The 19,727-nt window shown below is 34.6% G+C and overlaps 1 pseudogene; it reads left to right on the forward strand.

The window, feature by feature from the left end:
• LOC137235796 (uncharacterized) overlaps positions 1-19,727 on the forward strand; it is a 601,114-nt pseudogene that overhangs the window by 407,756 nt on the left and 173,631 nt on the right.

Genomic DNA, 19,727 nt, shown 5'->3' on the forward strand with positions numbered 1-19,727 from the left:
GCCACTCAAACCCCTACGAAACTACAGTTAAAGTGAGGTTGAACTGGCCGGTCCATAAAGGCCTTATATAGGCGCAATATATCCACAGTGCTACCAGAATTTGTTTGATGTCCAAACGGGAAACCCCAATTAAGCACCAGGACTTAGGTTATAAAATAAATTTGTCCTTTCAGCAAGTGCTTTTAGATTTCTAAGACCAAGCTTAACAGCAGCCGCGAGATCTGACCATTTTTCCGCTGCTAGTAGCTGGAGTATTAACCTCGCGAGCGTATGACACGTATACGACATGGGCTCTGGGATGTTAGCACCCCATTTCTGGAATTTTATAACAAAACATATGCCAAATAATTGGTCACTAATTGGTCATAATTGGTCAGCAGGTTTCAGTAATTGGTCAGCATTAGAAAAAATTTTATGGAAATTTTAAAATTTTCATGGTCGGGTGTGGGATGTTAGCACCCCATTTCTGGAATTTTATAACAAAACATATGCCAAATAATTGGTCACTAATTGGTCATAATTGGTCAGCGGGTCCCACTAATTGGTCAGCCATAGACAATTTTTTATGGCCATTTAAAGTTTTCCAAGGGAAAAACAATTTTCCTGTTTAAACACCCTGTATACATAAATTTTCCAAAAAAAATTATGCCAATTAATTGGTCACTAATTGGTCATAATTGGTCACCAGGTTTCGTTAATTGGTCAGCCATAGGAACTTTTTAATTAATTTTTAAAGTTTTCTTTGTTATCGGATGTTACCCTGTTATCGGATGTTAGCACCCCATCGGTGGATTTTGAATTCGAAAAGCATGCCAAATAATTGGTCACTAATTGGTCATAATTGGTCAGTGGGTCCCACTAATTGGTCAGCCATAGACAATTTTTTATGGCCATTTAAAGTTTTCCAAGGAAAACCAATTTTCCTGTCTAGACACCCTGTATAAATAAATTTTCCAAAAAAAAATATGCCAATTAATTGGTCACTAATTGGTCATAATTGGTCAGCAGGTTTCGTTAATTGGTCAGCCATAGGAACTTTTTAATTAATTTTTAAAGTTTTCTTTGTTATCGGATGTTATCGTGTTATCGGATGTTAGCACCCCATCGGTGGATTTTCAAATCGAAACGTATGCCAAATAATTGGTCACTAATTGGTCATAATTGGTCAGCGGGTCCCACTAATTGGTCAGCCATAGAAAATTTTTTATGGCCATTTAAAGTTTTCCAAGGGAAAAACAATTTTCCTGTTTAAACACCCTGTATACATAAATTTTCCAAAAAAAATTATGCCAATTAATTGGTCACTAATTGGTCATAATTGGTCAGTGGGTCCCACTAATTGGTCAGCCATAGACAATTTTTTATGACCATTTAAAGTTTTCCAAGGAAAATCAATTTTGCTGTCTAGACACCCTGTATACATAAATTTTCCAAAAAAAATTATGCCAATTAATTGGTCACTAATTGGTCATAATTGGTCAGCAGGTTTCGTTAATTGGTCAGCCATAGGAACTTTTTAATTAATTTTTAAAGTTTTCTTTGTTATCGGATGTTACCCTGTTATCGGATGTTAGCACCCCATCGGTGGATTTTCGATTCGAAAGGTATGCCAAATAATTGGTCACTAATTGGTCATAATTGGTCAGGGGGTCCCACTAATTGGTCAGCCATAGAAAATTTTTTATGGCCATTTAAAATTTTCCAAGGGAAAAACAATTTTCCTGTTTAAACACCCTGTATACATAAATTTTCCAAAAAAATTATGCCAATTAATTGGTCACTAATTGGTCATAATTGGTCAGTGGGTTCCACTTTTTGGTCAGCCATAGACAATTTTTTATGACCATTTAAAGTTTTCCAAGGAAAATCAATTTTACTGTCTAGACACCCTGTATACATAAATTTTCCAAAAAAAATTATGCCAATTAATTGGTCACTAATTGCTCATAATTGGTCAGCAGGTTTCGTTAATTGGTCAGCCATAGGAACTTTTTAATTAATTTTTAAAGTTTTCTTTGTTATCGGATGTTATCGTGTTATCGGATGTTAGCACCCCATCGGTGGATTTTCAAATCGAAACGTATGCCAAATAATTGGTCACTAATTGGTCATAATTGGTCAGCGGGTCCCACTAATTGGTCAGCCATAGACAATTTTTTATGGCCATTTAAAGTTTTCCAAGGGAAAAACAATTTTCCTGTTTAAACACCCTGTATACATAAATTTTCCAAAAAAAATTATGCCAATTAATTGGTCACTAATTGGTCATAATTGGTCACCAGGTTTCGTTAATTGGTCAGCCATAGGAACTTTTTAATTAATTTTTAAAGTTTTCTTTGTTATCGGATGTTACCCTGTTATCGGATGTTAGCACCCCATCGGTGGATTTTGAATTCGAAAAGCATGCCAAATAATTGGTCACTAATTGGTCATAATTGGTCAGTGGGTCCCACTAATTGGTCAGCCATAGACAATTTTTTATGGCCATTTAAAGTTTTCCAAGGAAAACCAATTTTCCTGTCTAGACACCCTGTATAAATAAATTTTCCAAAAAAAAATATGCCAATTAATTGGTCACTAATTGGTCATAATTGGTCAGCAGGTTTCGTTAATTGGTCAGCCATAGGAACTTTTTAATTAATTTTTAAAGTTTTCTTTGTTATCGGATGTTATCGTGTTATCGGATGTTAGCACCCCATCGGTGGATTTTCAAATCGAAACGTATGCCAAATAATTGGTCACTAATTGGTCATAATTGGTCAGCGGGTCCCACTAATTGGTCAGCCATAGAAAATTTTTTATGGCCATTTAAAGTTTTCCAAGGGAAAAACAATTTTCCTGTTTAAACACCCTGTATACATAAATTTTCCAAAAAAAATTATGCCAATTAATTGGTCACTAATTGGTCATAATTGGTCAGTGGGTCCCACTAATTGGTCAGCCATAGACAATTTTTTATGACCATTTAAAGTTTTCCAAGGAAAATCAATTTTGCTGTCTAGACACCCTGTATACATAAATTTTCCAAAAAAAATTATGCCAATTAATTGGTCACTAATTGGTCAAAATTGGTCAGCAGGTTTCGTTAATTGGTCAGCCATAGGAACTTTTTAATTAATTTTTAAAGTTTTCTTTGTTATCGGATGTTACCCTGTTATCGGATGTTAGCACCCCATCGGTGGATTTTCGATTCGAAAGGTATGCCAAATAATTGGTCACTAATTGGTCATGATTGGTCAGCGGGTCCCACTAATTGGTCAGCCATAGAAAATTTTTTATGGCCATTTAAAATTTTCCAAGGGAAAAACAATTTTCCTGTTTAAACACCCTGTATACATAAATTTTCCAAAAAAATTATGCCAATTAATTGGTCACTAATTGGTCATAATTGGTCAGTGGGTTCCACTTTTTGGTCAGCCATAGACAATTTTTTATGACCATTTAAAGTTTTCCAAGGAAAATCAATTTTACTGTCTAGACACCCTGTATACATAAATTTTCCAAAAAAAATTATGCCAATTAATTGGTCACTAATTGGTCATAATTGGTCAGCAGGTTTCGTTAATTGGTCAGCCATAGGAACTTTTTAATTAATTTTTAAAGTTTTCTTTGTTATCGGATGTTATCGTGTTATCGGATGTTAGCACCCCATCGGTGGATTTTCAAATCGAAACGTATGCCAAATAATTGGTCACTAATTGGTCATAATTGGTCAGCGGGTCCCACTAATTGGTCAGCCATAGACAATTTTTTATGGCCATTTAAAGTTTTCCAAGGGAAAAACAATTTTCCTGTTTAAACACCCTGTATACATAAATTTTCCAAAAAAAATTATGCCAATTAATTGGTCACTAATTGGTCATAATTGGTCACCAGGTTTCGTTAATTGGTCAGCCATAGGAACTTTTTAATTAATTTTTAAAGTTTTCTTTGTTATCGGATGTTACCCTGTTATCGGATGTTAGCACCCCATCGGTGGATTTTGAATTCGAAAAGCATGCCAAATAATTGGTCACTAATTGGTCATAATTGGTCAGTGGGTCCCACTAATTGGTCAGCCATAGACAATTTTTTATGGCCATTTAAAGTTTTCCAAGGAAAACCAATTTTCCTGTCTAGACACCCTGTATAAATAAATTTTCCAAAAAAAAATATGCCAATTAATTGGTCACTAATTGGTCATAATTGGTCAGCAGGTTTCGTTAATTGGTCAGCCATAGGAACTTTTTAATTAATTTTTAAAGTTTTCTTTGTTATCGGATGTTATCGTGTTATCGGATGTTAGCACCCCATCGGTGGATTTTCAAATCGAAACGTATGCCAAATAATTGGTCACTAATTGGTCATAATTGGTCAGCGGGTCCCACTAATTGGTCAGCCATAGAAAATTTTTTATGGCCATTTAAAGTTTTCCAAGGGAAAAACAATTTTCCTGTTTAAACACCCTGTATACATAAATTTTCCAAAAAAAATTATGCCAATTAATTGGTCACTAATTGGTCATAATTGGTCACCAGGTTTCGTTAATTGGTCAGCCATAGGAACTTTTTAATTAATTTTTAAAGTTTTCTTTGTTATCGGATGTTACCCTGTTATCGGATGTTAGCACCCCATCGGTGGATTTTGAATTCGAAAAGCATGCCAAATAATTGGTCACTAATTGGTCATAATTGGTCAGTGGGTCCCACTAATTGGTCAGCCATAGACAATTTTTTATGGCCATTTAAAGTTTTCCAAGGAAAACCAATTTTCCTGTCTAGACACCCTGTATAAATAAATTTTCCAAAAAAAAATATGCCAATTAATTGGTCACTAATTGGTCATAATTGGTCAGCAGGTTTCGTTAATTGGTCAGCCATAGGAACTTTTTAATTAATTTTTAAAGTTTTCTTTGTTATCGGATGTTATCGTGTTATCGGATGTTAGCACCCCATCGGTGGATTTTCAAATCGAAACGTATGCCAAATAATTGGTCACTAATTGGTCATAATTGGTCAGTGGGTCCTACTAATTGGTCAGCCATAGACAATTTTTTATGGTCATTTAAAATTTTCCAAGGAAAACCAATTTTCCTCTCTAGACACCCTGTACACATGGAATTTCCAAAAAAAATTATGCCAGTTAAATGTTCACTTATTCTTTATAATTTCTCAGTAGTAGGTCAATTATTTATCCCCTAACCATAAAGAAAATGCGGTTAGCGTTTTTAACAATTTTTCACGGTTGCACTAAAAACTTGGTTATTCCATAATGCTTTCTTAATAATTATTTTTATCTTACGTGGCATCACAGTCGAAAAATGCGCGCAGAAGGCGTAAAGCTTAAATACAACATTGCTTATAATAGTAGAAAAGAAGCGATAGCAGAGATAATAAGATTTGCGCCTAAATGGATTCGTTCGCGAGTTCGATTCCGTCTATTTTATTATTATTTTTTTTTTTTCATTTAATTCTTTTAATATATTTTTTTAATTAATAGTTTTATTATTTAAGTATTATTTTTATTTAAAATATATTATTTTCCTTCCAAATTAAATATAACAATCATATGTTATAGACGTATACAACACAAACCTGCTTACAGCACCAAATTAAATACCTTTAGCTTAATCTCAAAATTAAACAATCATATGTAGACATAAAGCAAGTACAAGTATTGTTAAAAGTGTTACAAAATCACTTAAAAATATAAAAAAAAGCAGCTAAACAGAGAATACAATATGAAATGTTGTTTAATTTGCTTAGAGAATTAATTTTCACAAATTGATCATCCATAGAAGATTTTTTATTAAGGTTTAAACTTGATGTTGTTGTTGTTGTTGCAGCGATTAGGTTACTCCCCGAAGGCTTTGGGGAGTGTTATCGATGTGATGGTCCTTTGTCGGATACAGATCCGATACGCTCCGGTAACACAGCACCATTAAGGTGCTGGCCCGACCATCTCGGGAACGATTTATATGGCCATATTGAACCTTCAGGCCATCCCTCCCTCCCCACCCCCAAGTTCCATGAGGAGCTTGGGGTCGCCAGAGCCTCGTCTGTTAGCGAAACGGGATTCGCCGCTCGAAGGTGAGGTTGACAATTGGGTTGGAGAAGCTATATATTGCGCTACACAACCCCTTGAATCCCGTTTAAACTTGATCGAGGTACCAAGTTACTTGTCCAGACATTCTGTATAGTTACATGTTTGAAAAAATATATATGCCAAATAGTAAGTCACCATTGGTTATGACTTTTCAGTATGTTTTATTAATTAGAATAAAACCATAGCAATTTTCCAAACATGAAAATCTTTTATTTTTCAAACCCTAGTGAGAGCTCATTAAATGTTAGCCAAAAACATACATCCAATGTAGATCCTTTTCTATTCAATTCTTTCGACGAAGATTATACCCAAACATATACATGGATACATACAATTATTTCGCAAGATTGACAATCCTCAATGTCACAAAAAGGCTATTTTTTCGCACATAATAATGAACGCTATAATTAGCATCAAACTTACGCAAATTACTACAAATATAATGTTTTATCCTTGTGTCGCGCGATCGATTGTCTAAATTCCGTTATTGTGCTTGTAGCAGAAAAACTAAGAGACTAATGTAACTACCTGTGTACGTGGGTAGCTTACGAATAATACTTCTACGGCTGGGCATGCCGCACATTGTGAAACCGTATAATAAGGACATCCCATCTTGTGCACTATTCAATTCTTTAATCAGGCAAACTAATATAAATCACGCTTGATGAATAGACCTGTTGTTTAAATTTTGTTATGATTGCACACTAGCTGAAATTGAATTTGTGCCTGAAATAAATCTGATCTATAAGATGAAAATATAACAGCACTACGTGGTAGAGAAGTTTTGAATATTTTGGTTATTTTAAAATTAAAATAATAAAACCGTACTTTTGTTTTGGGAAAATTGTTAATTAGTGCGGTAAGGACATTTACAAGTTTTCTTTGCTTCAAATGAGTAGGTTATGTTTTTGCTATGTTATTACCTAGTATCACTACTGTAGCAACAACGTTAGTAATCGTACATATCTATACATCTATAAGGAAAATAATTACTAATAATAACCGATTTTAAACATATTCCTTATTATATTTTGTGCTTATATTTCATTTACCAAGCTATGTATATGTGAAACCTTTTTGTCGTAAAGCTAGAATCTTGTATCTATAATAAATATCTTATTTGTTCTTTTACGAGAAACATATACATATTTTGAACTGAATCTGGACCTAAGTACGTAAGTCCCTTCACCAACAATTTGCATGTTATGGAAATACCCATACTAGTTTAGCCCCTGTACGCCCATATTTTCGCCGAATGCACGCTAAATGAAAGTTTAAATATGTCATAAAGAACTAAACAATACGCCCACTTTACGCAAATAAGTATAACAAAGAACATCATAATATGATGGTACTTAGTGAATTCAGTTAATAGACGAAGATCAATTTTCTTTGTTTGGTTATGATGTTAGTTTTCGTTTAGCAACAAATTGCGAATACACTTACTATAAAATATGTATGTAGCTGCATTTCAGATTAGAGATAAACGAGTCAAGGAAACGGGGCAGTGATTTTTTATATCGTTTATAAAATTAGGTACCAATCACCCAGAATAGATAAACCATGTTAAAGAAGAAAAAGGTCCTTTCTATGAAAACTTTATTTAATAATGGACATTCGCAATATTGTTCCATTCCATCCCAGTAATTAAAAAATGGATTTTAGCATGGAAGTTTTCTCGCCAAAACAAAGTTAACTCATTGCTAACCCTAGTTATTAGCTGCATTTTTTTACATCTATATACATATACGCTTAAATCTTATATGGACTGCTAAGCGTTAAACTTTATCTATTCTTCTGAAATTGCTGCGCAGAAAATTAGTACTCCTAAATTTCAATACGCATTATACTCAGTTGTAATTGAAATATGTGTCTATGTTTCACCTCTATGTATTAACTCTACAAATGGTGTGTGTCCACTGTTCACCGCAACCGATTCAGCTATAGGTTATACACTATTGCCAACAGAGGTGTGTGTCTCCGCTTTTCGGTACAACATGTTCTGTAGCTAGTGGCCGCTAGATGGGTCCCCTAACCATTACCTGAGTGAGGATGAGCGTTTTTTTAACCGCAAACATAGACGTATATCCGTGTAAAAAACAAGTCTATTATTACTCAGTTTATTAGTTTATTCTCTGTAATCGGGGTTGATATAGTTAAATAACCATTTACATAAAAATCAACCCTTTCTTTAAGCGATGACAGAATTAAGAGAGATGAATATGAATAAATAGTTATAACCTAATCAACATTTGTTAACATTTTAATATATAAAATATGTATAAATATACATAATAAAGGGAATCAGGTTTTTCATAAAACTTTGTACTTTCTAATCATATTAATGTATTAATGCTGACTGGGTTATATTGGTTTAATTGCAAACAGTTAGATTTTATATTGTTGCCAGCGTTGCCGTTTTCTGGGTAATTCGCTAAATTTGGGAAGTTTCGAAAGCGCGTGGGTAATTATCGAGTACGCTCTTCTTTATTACCTATGAAGGCAAGGAGTTCCATGAAAGGTCTTAAATAAATTTTTTACTTCACTATTTCGGTTGCGTCGTGTTTCGTTGGCTACAGTTGCAGTAGTTTGCAGCATTTATTAAAGCTCACGGCTGAAAATAATTTTTTTTATTCCGACCCCATGAAGTCATGGCCAGTATTGGCGTGATTGCGTTAAATTATGGGTAAAAGTCTAGTTGAGTCGACTGCTAATACGCTACAAAAATATCGATAGAGGTGTCAAAAGGCCCGTATTGACCTCGACAACAATAATTCGAAGGCGAAAAAGAAAAATTGTATATCTTTCCGGAGATATTTGCAGTTGAAGTTGGCGATTATCAAGTGGTTGTTGTAATGTTGTCGTACCCACAAAAAAATTATGAACATAAGCGTTTTGCGCGGATATAGTTTTGGTCTCTAAACCGGTGTTGGACCACCGAGGGTAATTTTTTATACGCAGAAACGTGTTCTGGACAAAAATAATATGGATACCACCCCCGGTTTCGGAGGAACCCGCGGGTCATTTTTCGGTTTTTCGTTAATATCTTTAGAACGAGTTAAAATTTTTATTTTCCCACTTCGGATTGTTATTGTCGAGGTCAATACGCGTCTTTTAACACCTCTCTCGATATTTTGGGACGCGTCTTAGCAGTCGTCCCCTCAACTAGACTATTACCAAATTATGAAACCTATATTTCTTATTTTACAATGTTCTTATATGCTATAAGCCTTAGTCGCTTTTATGGCTTATACAAAAATGTTCAAAGTAAACAAAAATAATACAAAATATGGGTAACCGGAAAGTCTTCCTTTGTCTTACAATCTCAGAAAATAAACAAAGAGCAGAAAATGGGTGTGAAATATTGTTCAATTATATTTAGTATGATACCCACCCAATGTTCATGGAAAGTAAAGACATGTGTCCAAAATTTTATGAGTAGGAACATTTTGAAATTCATAAATACGATATAATTGTGATGACATGAAATCACAAACAAACCAAAAAATAAAATAAACTTCTTATTATTTCCCGAAATTTTACACTATCACTTGCGAGGTATTCACTTAAAAAAATAGAAATCCATAATTTCGCGCTTACGATACAATGGCTAACATAGCTTGCTGTAGTCAAAATGAAATTAGCTTCAATTTATTTTACAGCTTCAAAGTAATTTACAGTCGTCACAAGTTCGAAGTTAACTTATTTTGCCTATCACTAAGCAACAAAACAATTTATTTGACGAAATTTTGATATTTTGGAGAATTGAAAATTGTTTTTTTGGGTAATTTGAGAACGGCAACACTGGGTTGCATCTAGTTACATGCCAACATTCGTATAAGCTCAAATTCCCAGTAAGAAAATACTCCGCAAAAACGTATGGGTTAAAGCTGACAGCTATTAAAACTTAATTAAAGTTACTCCATGTCTCACCAAACTTTTACCAATATAAAATATAATGTTATGTTGGTTTTATTGGTCTGTAAATAATGAATTGTTATACTAATTTGTCATATTCAAAACGGGTTTTATATTTTCGTATAAATGTAGCCGAAAACGAAAAATATAAAAAATGTATGGAAGAGTTTCTAATTAATAAAACATACTGAAAAGTCATAACCAATGGTGACTTACTATTTGGCATATATATTTTTTCAAACATGTAACTATACAGAATGTCTGGACAAGTAACTTGGTACCTCGATCAAGTTTAAACGGGATTCAAGGGGTTGTGTAGCGCAATATATAGCTTCTCCAACCCAATTGTCAACCTCACATTCGAGCGGCGAATCCCGTTTCGCTAACAGACGAGGCTCTGGCGACCCCAAGCTCCTCATGGAACTTGGGGGTGGGGAGGGAGGGATGGCCTGAAGGTTCAATATGGCCATATAAATCGTTCCCGAGATGGTCGGGCCAGCACCTTAATGGTGCTGTGTTACCGGAGCGTATCGGATCTGTATCCGACAAAGGACCATCACATCGATAACACTCCCCAAAGCCTTCGGGGAGTAACCTAATCGCTGCAACAACAACAACAACATCAAGTTTAAACCTTAATAAAAAATCTTCTATGGATGATCAATTTGTGAAAATTAATTCTCTAAGCAAATTAAACAACATTTCATATTGTATTCTCTGTTTAGCTGCTTTTTTTTATTTTTAAGTGATTTTGTAACACTTTTAACAATACTTGTACTTGCTTTATGTCTACATATGATTGTTTAATTTTGAGATTAAGCTAAAGGTATTTAATTTGGTGCTGTAAGCAGGTTTGTGTTGTATACGTCTATAACATATGATTGTTATATTTAATTTGGAAGGAAAATAATATATTTTAAATAAAAATAATACTTAAATAATAAAACTATTAATTAAAAAAATATATTAAAAGAATTAAATGAAAAAAAAAAAATAATAATAAAATAGACGGAATCGAACTCGCGAACGAATCCATTTAGGCGCAAATCTTATTATCTCTGCTATCGCTTCTTTTCTACTATTATAAGCAATGTTGTATTTAAGCTTTACGCCTTCTGCGCGCATTTTTCGACTGTGATGCCACGTAAGATAAAAATAATTATTAAGAAAGCATTATGGAATAACCAAGTTTTTAGTGCAACCGTGAAAAATTGTTAAAAACGCTAACCGCATTTTCTTTATGGTTAGGGGATAAATAATTGACCTACTACTGAGAAATTATAAAGAATAAGTGAACATTTAACTGGCATAATTTTTTTTGGAAATTCCATGTGTACAGGGTGTCTAGAGAGGAAAATTGGTTTTCCTTGGAAAATTTTAAATGACCATAAAAAATTGTCTATGGCTGACCAATTAGTAGGACCCACTGACCAATTATGACCAATTAGTGACCAATTATTTGGCATACGTTTCGATTTGAAAATCCACCGATGGGGTGCTAACATCCGATAACACGATAACATCCGATAACAAAGAAAACTTTAAAAATTAATTAAAAAGTTCCTATGGCTGACCAATTAACGAAACCTGCTGACCAATTATGACCAATTAGTGACCAATTAATTGGCATATTTTTTTTTGGAAAATTTATTTATACAGGGTGTCTAGACAGGAAAATTGGTTTTCCTTGGAAAACTTTAAATGGCCATAAAAAATTGTCTATGGCTGACCAATTAGTGGGACCCGCTGACCAATTATGACCAATTAGTTACCAATTATTTGGCATACCTTTCGAATCGAAAATCCACCGATGGGGTGCTAACATCCGATAACAGGGTAACATCCGATAACAAAGAAAACTTTAAAAATTAATTAAAAAGTTCCTATGGCTGACCAATTAACAAAACCTGCTGACCAATTATGACCAATTAGTGACCAATTAATTGGCATAATTTTTTTTGGAAAATTTATGTATACAGGGTGTCTAGACAGCAAAATTGATTTTCCTTGGAAAACTTTAAATGGTCATAAAAAATTGTCTATGGCTGACCAATTAGTGGGACCCACTGACCAATTATGACCAATTAGTGACCAATTAATTGGCATAATTTTTTTTGGAAAATTTATGTATACAGGGTGTTTAAACAGGAAAATTGTTTTTCCCTTGGAAAACTTTAAATGGCCATAAAAAATTTTCTATGGCTGACCAATTAGTGGGACCCGCTGACCAATTATGACCAATTAGTGACCAATTATTTGGCATACGTTTCGATTTGAAAATCCACCGATGGGGTGCTAACATCCGATAACACGATAACATCCGATAACAAAGAAAACTTTAAAAATTAATTAAAAAGTTCCTATGGCTGACCAATTAACGAAACCTGCTGACCAATTATGACCAATTAGTGACCAATTAATTGGCATATTTTTTTTTGGAAAATTTATTTATACAGGGTGTCTAGACAGGAAAATTGGTTTTCCTTGGAAAACTTTAAATGGCCATAAAAAATTGTCTATGGCTGACCAATTAGTGGGACCCACTGACCAATTATGACCAATTAGTGACCAATTATTTGGCATGCTTTTCGAATTCAAAATCCACCGATGGGGTGCTAACATCCGATAACAGGGTAACATCCGATAACAAAGAAAACTTTAAAAATTAATTAAAAAGTTCCTATGGCTGACCAATTAACGAAACCTGGTGACCAATTATGACCAATTAGTGACCAATTAATTGGCATAATTTTTTTTGGAAAATTTATGTATACAGGGTGTTTAAACAGGAAAATTGTTTTTCTCTTGGAAAACTTTAAATGGCCATAAAAAATTGTCTATGGCTGACCAATTAGTGGGACCCGCTGACCAATTATGACCAATTAGTGACCAATTATTTGGCATACGTTTCGATTTGAAAATCCACCGATGGGGTGCTAACATCCGATAACACGATAACATCCGATAACAAAGAAAACTTTAAAAATTAATTAAAAAGTTCCTATGGCTGACCGATTAACGAAACCTGCTGACCAATTATGACCAATTAGTGACCAATTAATTGGCATAATTTTTTTTGGAAAATTTATGTATACAGGGTGTCTAGACAGTAAAATTGATTTTCCTTGGAAAACTTTAAATGGTCATAAAAAATTGTCTATGGCTGACCAAAAAGTGGGACCCACTGACCAATTATGACCAATTAGTGACCAATTAATTGGCATAATTTTTTTGGAAAATTTATGTATACAGGGTGTTTAAACAGGAAAATTGTTTTTCCCTTGGAAAATTTTAAATGGCCATAAAAAATTTTCTATGGCTGACCAATTAGTGGGACCCGCTGACCAATTATGACCAATTAGTGACCAATTATTTGGCATACCTTTCGAATCGAAAATCCACCGATGGGGTGCTAACATCCGATAACAGGGTAACATCCGATAACAAAGAAAACTTTAAAAATTAATTAAAAAGTTCCTCTGGATGACCAATTAACGAAACCTGCTGACCAATTATGACCAATTAGTGACCAATTAATTGGCATAATTTTTTTTGGAAAATTTATGTATACAGGGTGTCTAGACAGCAAAATTGATTTTCCTTGGAAAATTTTAAATGGTCATAAAAAATTGTCTATGGCTGACCAATTAGTGGGACCCACTGACCAATTATGACCAATTAGTGACCAATTAATTGGCATAATTTTTTTTGGAAAATTGATGTATACAGGGTGTTTAAACAGGAAAATTGTTTTTCCCTTGGAAAATTTTAAATGGCCATAAAAAATTTTCTATGGCTGACCAATTAGTGGGACCCGCTGACCAATTATGACCAATTAGTGACCAATTATTTGGCATACGTTTCGATTTGAAAATCCACCGATGGGGTGCTAACATCCGATAACACGATAACATCCGATAACAAAGAAAACTTTAAAAATTAATTAAAAAGTTCCTATGGCTGACCAATTAACGAAACCTGCTGACCAATTATGACCAATTAGTGACCAATTAATTGGCATATTTTTTTTTGGAAAATTTATTTATACAGGGTGTCTAGACAGGAAAATTGGTTTTCCTTGGAAAACTTTAAATGGCCATAAAAAATTGTCTATGGCTGACCAATTAGTGAGACCCACTGACCAATTATGACCAATTAGTGACCAATTATTTGGCATGCTTTTCGAATTCAAAATCCACCGATGGGGTGCTAACATCCGATAACAGGGTAACATCCGATAACAAAGAAAACTTTAAAAATTAATTAAAAAGTTCCTATGGCTGACCAATTAACGAAACCTGGTGACCAATTATGACCAATTAGTGACCAATTAATTGGCATAATTTTTTTTGGAAAATTTATGTATACAGGGTGTTTAAACAGGAAAATTGTTTTTCCCTTGGAAAACTTTAAATGGCCATAAAAAATTGTCTATGGCTGACCAATTAGTGGGACCCGCTGACCAATTATGACCAATTAGTGACCAATTATTTGGCATACGTTTCGATTTGAAAATCCACCGATGGGGTGCTAACATCCGATAACACGATAACATCCGATAACAAAGAAAACTTTAAAAATTAATTAAAAAGTTCCTATGGCTGACCAATTAACGAAACCTGGTGACCAATTATGACCAATTAGTGACCAATTAATTGGCATAATTTTTTTTGGAAAATTTATGTATACAGGGTGTTTAAACAGGAAAATTGTTTTTCTCTTGGAAAACTTTAAATGGCCATAAAAAATTGTCTATGGCTGACCAATTAGTGGGACCAGCTGACCAATTATGACCAATTAGTGACCAATTATTTGGCATACGTTTCGATTTGAAAATCCACCGATGGGGTGCTAACATCCGATAACACGATAACATCCGATAACAAAGAAAACTTTAAAAATTAATTAAAAAGTTCCTATGGCTGACCAATTAACGAAACCTGCTGACCAATTATGACCAATTAGTGACCAATTCATTGGCATAATTTTTTTTGGAAAATTTATGTATACAGGGTGTCTAGACAGTAAAATTGATTTTCCTTGGAAAACTTTAAATGGTCATAAAAAATTGTCTATGGCTGACCAAAAAGTGGGACCCACTGACCAATTATGACCAATTAGTGACCAATTAATTGGCATAATTTTTTTGGAAAATTTATGTATACAGGGTGTTTAAACAGGAAAATTGTTTTTCCCTTGGAAAATTTTAAATGGCCATAAAAAATTTTCTATGGCTGACCAATTAGTGGGACCCCCTGACCAATTATGACCAATTAGTGACCAATTATTTGGCATACCTTTCGAATCGAAAATCCACCGATGGGGTGCTAACATCCGATAACAGGGTAACATCCGATAACAAAGAAAACTTTAAAAATTAATTAAAAAGTTCCTATGGCTGACCAATTAACGAAACCTGCTGACCAATTATGACCAATTAGTGACCAATTAATTGGCATAATTTTTTTTGGAAAATTTATGTATACAGGGTGTCTAGACAGCAAAATTGATTTTCCTTGGAAAATTTTAAATGGTCATAAAAAATTGTCTATGGCTGACCAATTAGTGGGACCCACTGACCAATTATGACCAATTAGTGACCAATTAATTGGCATAATTTTTTTTGGAAAATTTATGTATACAGGGTGTTTAAACAGGAAAATTGTTTTTCCCTTGGAAAACTTTAAATGGCCATAAAAAATTTTCTATGGCTGACCAATTAGTGGGACCCGCTGACCAATTATGACCAATTAGTGACCAATTATTTGGCATACGTTTCGATTTGAAAATCCACCGATGGGGTGCTAACATCCGATAACACGATAACATCCGATAACAAAGAAAACTTTAAAAATTAATTAAAAAGTTCCTATGGCTGACCAATTAACGAAACCTGCTGACCAATTATGACCAATTAGTGACCAATTAATTGGCATATTTTTTTTTGGAAAATTTATTTATACAGGGTGTCTAGACAGGAAAATTGGTTTTCCTTGGAAAACTTTAAATGGCCATAAAAAATTGTCTATGGCTGACCAATTAGTGGGACCCACTGACCAATTATGACCAATTAGTGACCAATTATTTGGCATGCTTTTCGAATTCAAAATCCACCGATGGGGTGCTAACATCCGATAACAGGGTAACATCCGATAACAAAGAAAACTTTAAAAATTAATTAAAAAGTTCCTATGGCTGACCAATTAACGAAACCTGGTGACCAATTATGACCAATTAGTGACCAATTAATTGGCATAATTTTTTTTGGAAAATTTATGTATACAGGGTGTTTAAACAGGAAAATTGTTTTTCCCTTGGAAAACTTTAAATGGCCATAAAAAATTGTCTATGGCTGACCAATTAGTGGGACCCGCTGACCAATTATGACCAATTAGTGACCAATTATTTGGCATATGTTTTGTTATAAAATTCCAGAAATGGGGTGCTAACATCCCACACCCGACCATGAAAATTTTAAAATTTCCATAAAATTTTTTCTAATGCTGACCAATTACTGAAACCTGCTGACCAATTATGACCAATTAGTGACCAATTATTTGGCGTATGTTTTGTTATAAAATTCCAGAAATGGGGTGCTAACATCCCAGAGCCTACGACATGTTCTCAAACGTTTCTTCCCGCAGTCCTCAGTTACTACATCTGCTGTTACTGACGACATATAAAGCTATGTATGTGACGCCAGACGGCGGTGTTCAGTTAGTATGACAATCATGAGTCTTACGTCTTTTCTCTTTTTTTAGAAATATGAGCAACTTTGCATGTTTGATATCGCAGGATTTGCACACGTTTTTAGAAATTTTGCAGCCTCGCGCTTATGTCCACATATTACTGGATCATATGCAACTTGTGTTTTCCTTTCATTTCTCCTAAGACGATTGCAACGTATACCGTCGATTCACCGAGTTGAGCGCCCTCCTTTGCTAACTCATCGGCCATTTCGTTACACTCTATCTTTTTATGGCTGGGAATACAGTATAGATGTATGGTCCCGCCTGAGCGAAGTTGTTGTTGTTGTTGTAACATTAAAAACACTCTCCGAATATATAATAGATATAACTTCGTTACGTTCTGGTAACAAGCCATTCCATTTCGAGAACGATTTAATATGACCACATTGAACCTTCTAGGCAATCACGATTCCTCCTCCTATTTCAATGAGGAACTGGGGTTCCCAGAGCTCCGGCTGCTAAAGAAGCATGACTCGCCATGGGTAGGTAAGGTTGACAATTGGGTAGGAGCGGCTATAAATTACGCTGGCAACCCATTGAAGGGTTTAGGCCATCCCACCCACCACCCCCTACTTCCATGAGGAACATGGGGTCGCCAGAGCTTCGGCTGCTATGGAAACAGGATTCACCACTGGTAGGTGAGGTTGAAAAATGAGCTGGATAAGTAATCTTTCTAGCCACAGATTTATCTATAATACGAGTAATAACGTACAGTGGCTGGCCTATGCTACTGCAAGTAAGCATAAATAATGGAAAGAATTCCAGCTTGGAAATGGAAAAGAAAATAAAATGAGGCAAATGAAAAGTTCTATAAGTATTTCGTAATACATATCTGTCCTGATATATGGATGGGTTAGCTCTCAGAGTATTAGGGCGAAAATCACTCGGCAAGATTTATGGTATTTTATTTATTTGTATATAGCGAAGGAGTTTTTATGATGAGCTGTATGAGCTGCATGAGCTTCAAACAGGTATTGAAATAGGATAGCGAATAAAAAAAGGTAGACCTTTTGTTCAAAAAACCCTTCCGATAGGACTGGTACTTAAAAACAGATGTAAGGGAGACCTGCACTGAGTTCGGTAAGACTGATGGAGAAAGACATGGCTTCTCTTGATCTTATCATCTCAAAGGAAATGATTATAGACAATGGCTCTTGCTGGCTGAATGAATTTCTGAGCTTTTCTCACATATATAGCATTTTGGAAGAAGAACAACCCTAAATCCCGTCAGTTTAAAGTAATTGTATACCTAAGGTGGCAATCGTGGTGTGATGGTAGCGTGCTTCGCCTACCGCACCGTATGCCCTGAATTTACACCCCGGGCAAAGCAACGTCAAAATTTTAGAAAAATTTTTTTCATTTAGAAGAAAATTTTTCTAAGCGGGGTCGATCCTCGGCAGTGTTTGGCAAGCGCTCCGAATGTATTTCTGAAATGAAAGGCTCTCAGTGTAAACTCGTTTGCCTTACAGATGCCGTTCGGAGTCGGCATAAAAACATGTAGATCCCGTCCGGCCAATTTGTAGGGAAAATCAAGAGGACCACGACGCAAATTGGAAGAGAAGCTCGGCCGAAAATCTCTTCGGAGGTTATCGCGCCTTATATTTATTTCTTATTTCTTTAAGGTGGCAATCAGCTTGCATAAGCTCAAAGAAGTGTGTAGGAAGTATCCTGTGCCGGCCGTAATGTGGTTGAGTTATTTCCGAATGTGTGTGCGGAAAAGGATAGTCATTAACTATAAAGAACTTTGTGAATCTGAAAACTAGCAATGAGATAAAAAATGAATCTATTTTTGAAATACAGCTGAAAATGTTCCAGACATGAAGTGCTACTTTGAGGCTGAGTATGCAGTTTAAAAGGCAAGTCCTCACTCGGCGACCAAGCAACATGCTCTAAGCATTTTATCATCACTTCGATCTTAGGACTCACACTACAGCTGGTATGCAAACGGAAGCGTATTTGTTTAATAGCTCTCGAACGTAGATTGCTAATTATGCTGATCTAGCTAGCTTCAGCTTTTGAGATGCTAGACATATCTTCGCAACCATCATTTTTTTAAAATGTGCATTATAACACATTTTGAAATACTTTTTATAGTTTTCCCAAAATTAAAAAAAAAATTAGAAAAATGATTACCATATGCATTTATATACTTCTGTTTTCGCCCTCTAAAAGCCATAATTCTATCTTTCCAAGCTAAAAATAAAAAAATAATTGACTCGTTTTACCCCCGAAGAGATTTAGGTCGAGCCGCTCTTCCGATTTGCGTCGTTCTCCTTTTGACTTTTCCTATAAACTGGCTGGACGGACCTACATGTTTTGTGCTGACCCAGAACGGCATCTGCAAGGAAGATGAGTTTTCCTTTTCATTGCCAAATCAATCACTGCTAAGAAATATCCACAAAAATCCTCTATACAGGTGAGTTATCTGCCTCTAATCGAAATATCTTTGCTAAATCATTTTATTTTCTAAAGAAATCGTATTAGAATCAAGTGACATTAGTGCGTCCAACGTTGGCCATTTATACGTTGTTTATAAATTTTGGTAGGTAAGCATTTTAAGTGCTTCAAAAAGAATCAGTGTACGAAAGATTCTACATACTTTGCAATAAATATGAGAAGTTATTTTTTTGAAAGCGTGAAATTTTGAATAAAAGATGGAAAATGCATTGGGTATGAAGCAAATTTTTCGCTTAAAACGTTTATTTTTTCGAAAACAAAGATCTAAAGACTGGTTTCATTTCAAACACTGCTTGGCCTTCTAACTGTGCTGCCAGATTGATGAAAATGCTTTTGAGTTTTCATATTCAAAACATCTGCAAAAACATAAAAGAGTGCAAATATAAAGAGTATCATTAATAACAAGGATGGAGTTCGAATTGATAACAATGTGTCAATATCAGCCATCGAAGGAAAGTTACTTTGATTATTTAAATAAAAAGGTTATTTAAAAAGTTTCTAGCAAAACAAATCTCATCA

The sequence above is a fragment of the Eurosta solidaginis genome, unplaced genomic scaffold (assembly GCF_040869045.1).
Source record: "Eurosta solidaginis isolate ZX-2024a unplaced genomic scaffold, ASM4086904v1 ctg00001022.1, whole genome shotgun sequence".
NCBI lineage: Eukaryota > Metazoa > Arthropoda > Insecta > Diptera > Tephritidae > Eurosta > Eurosta solidaginis.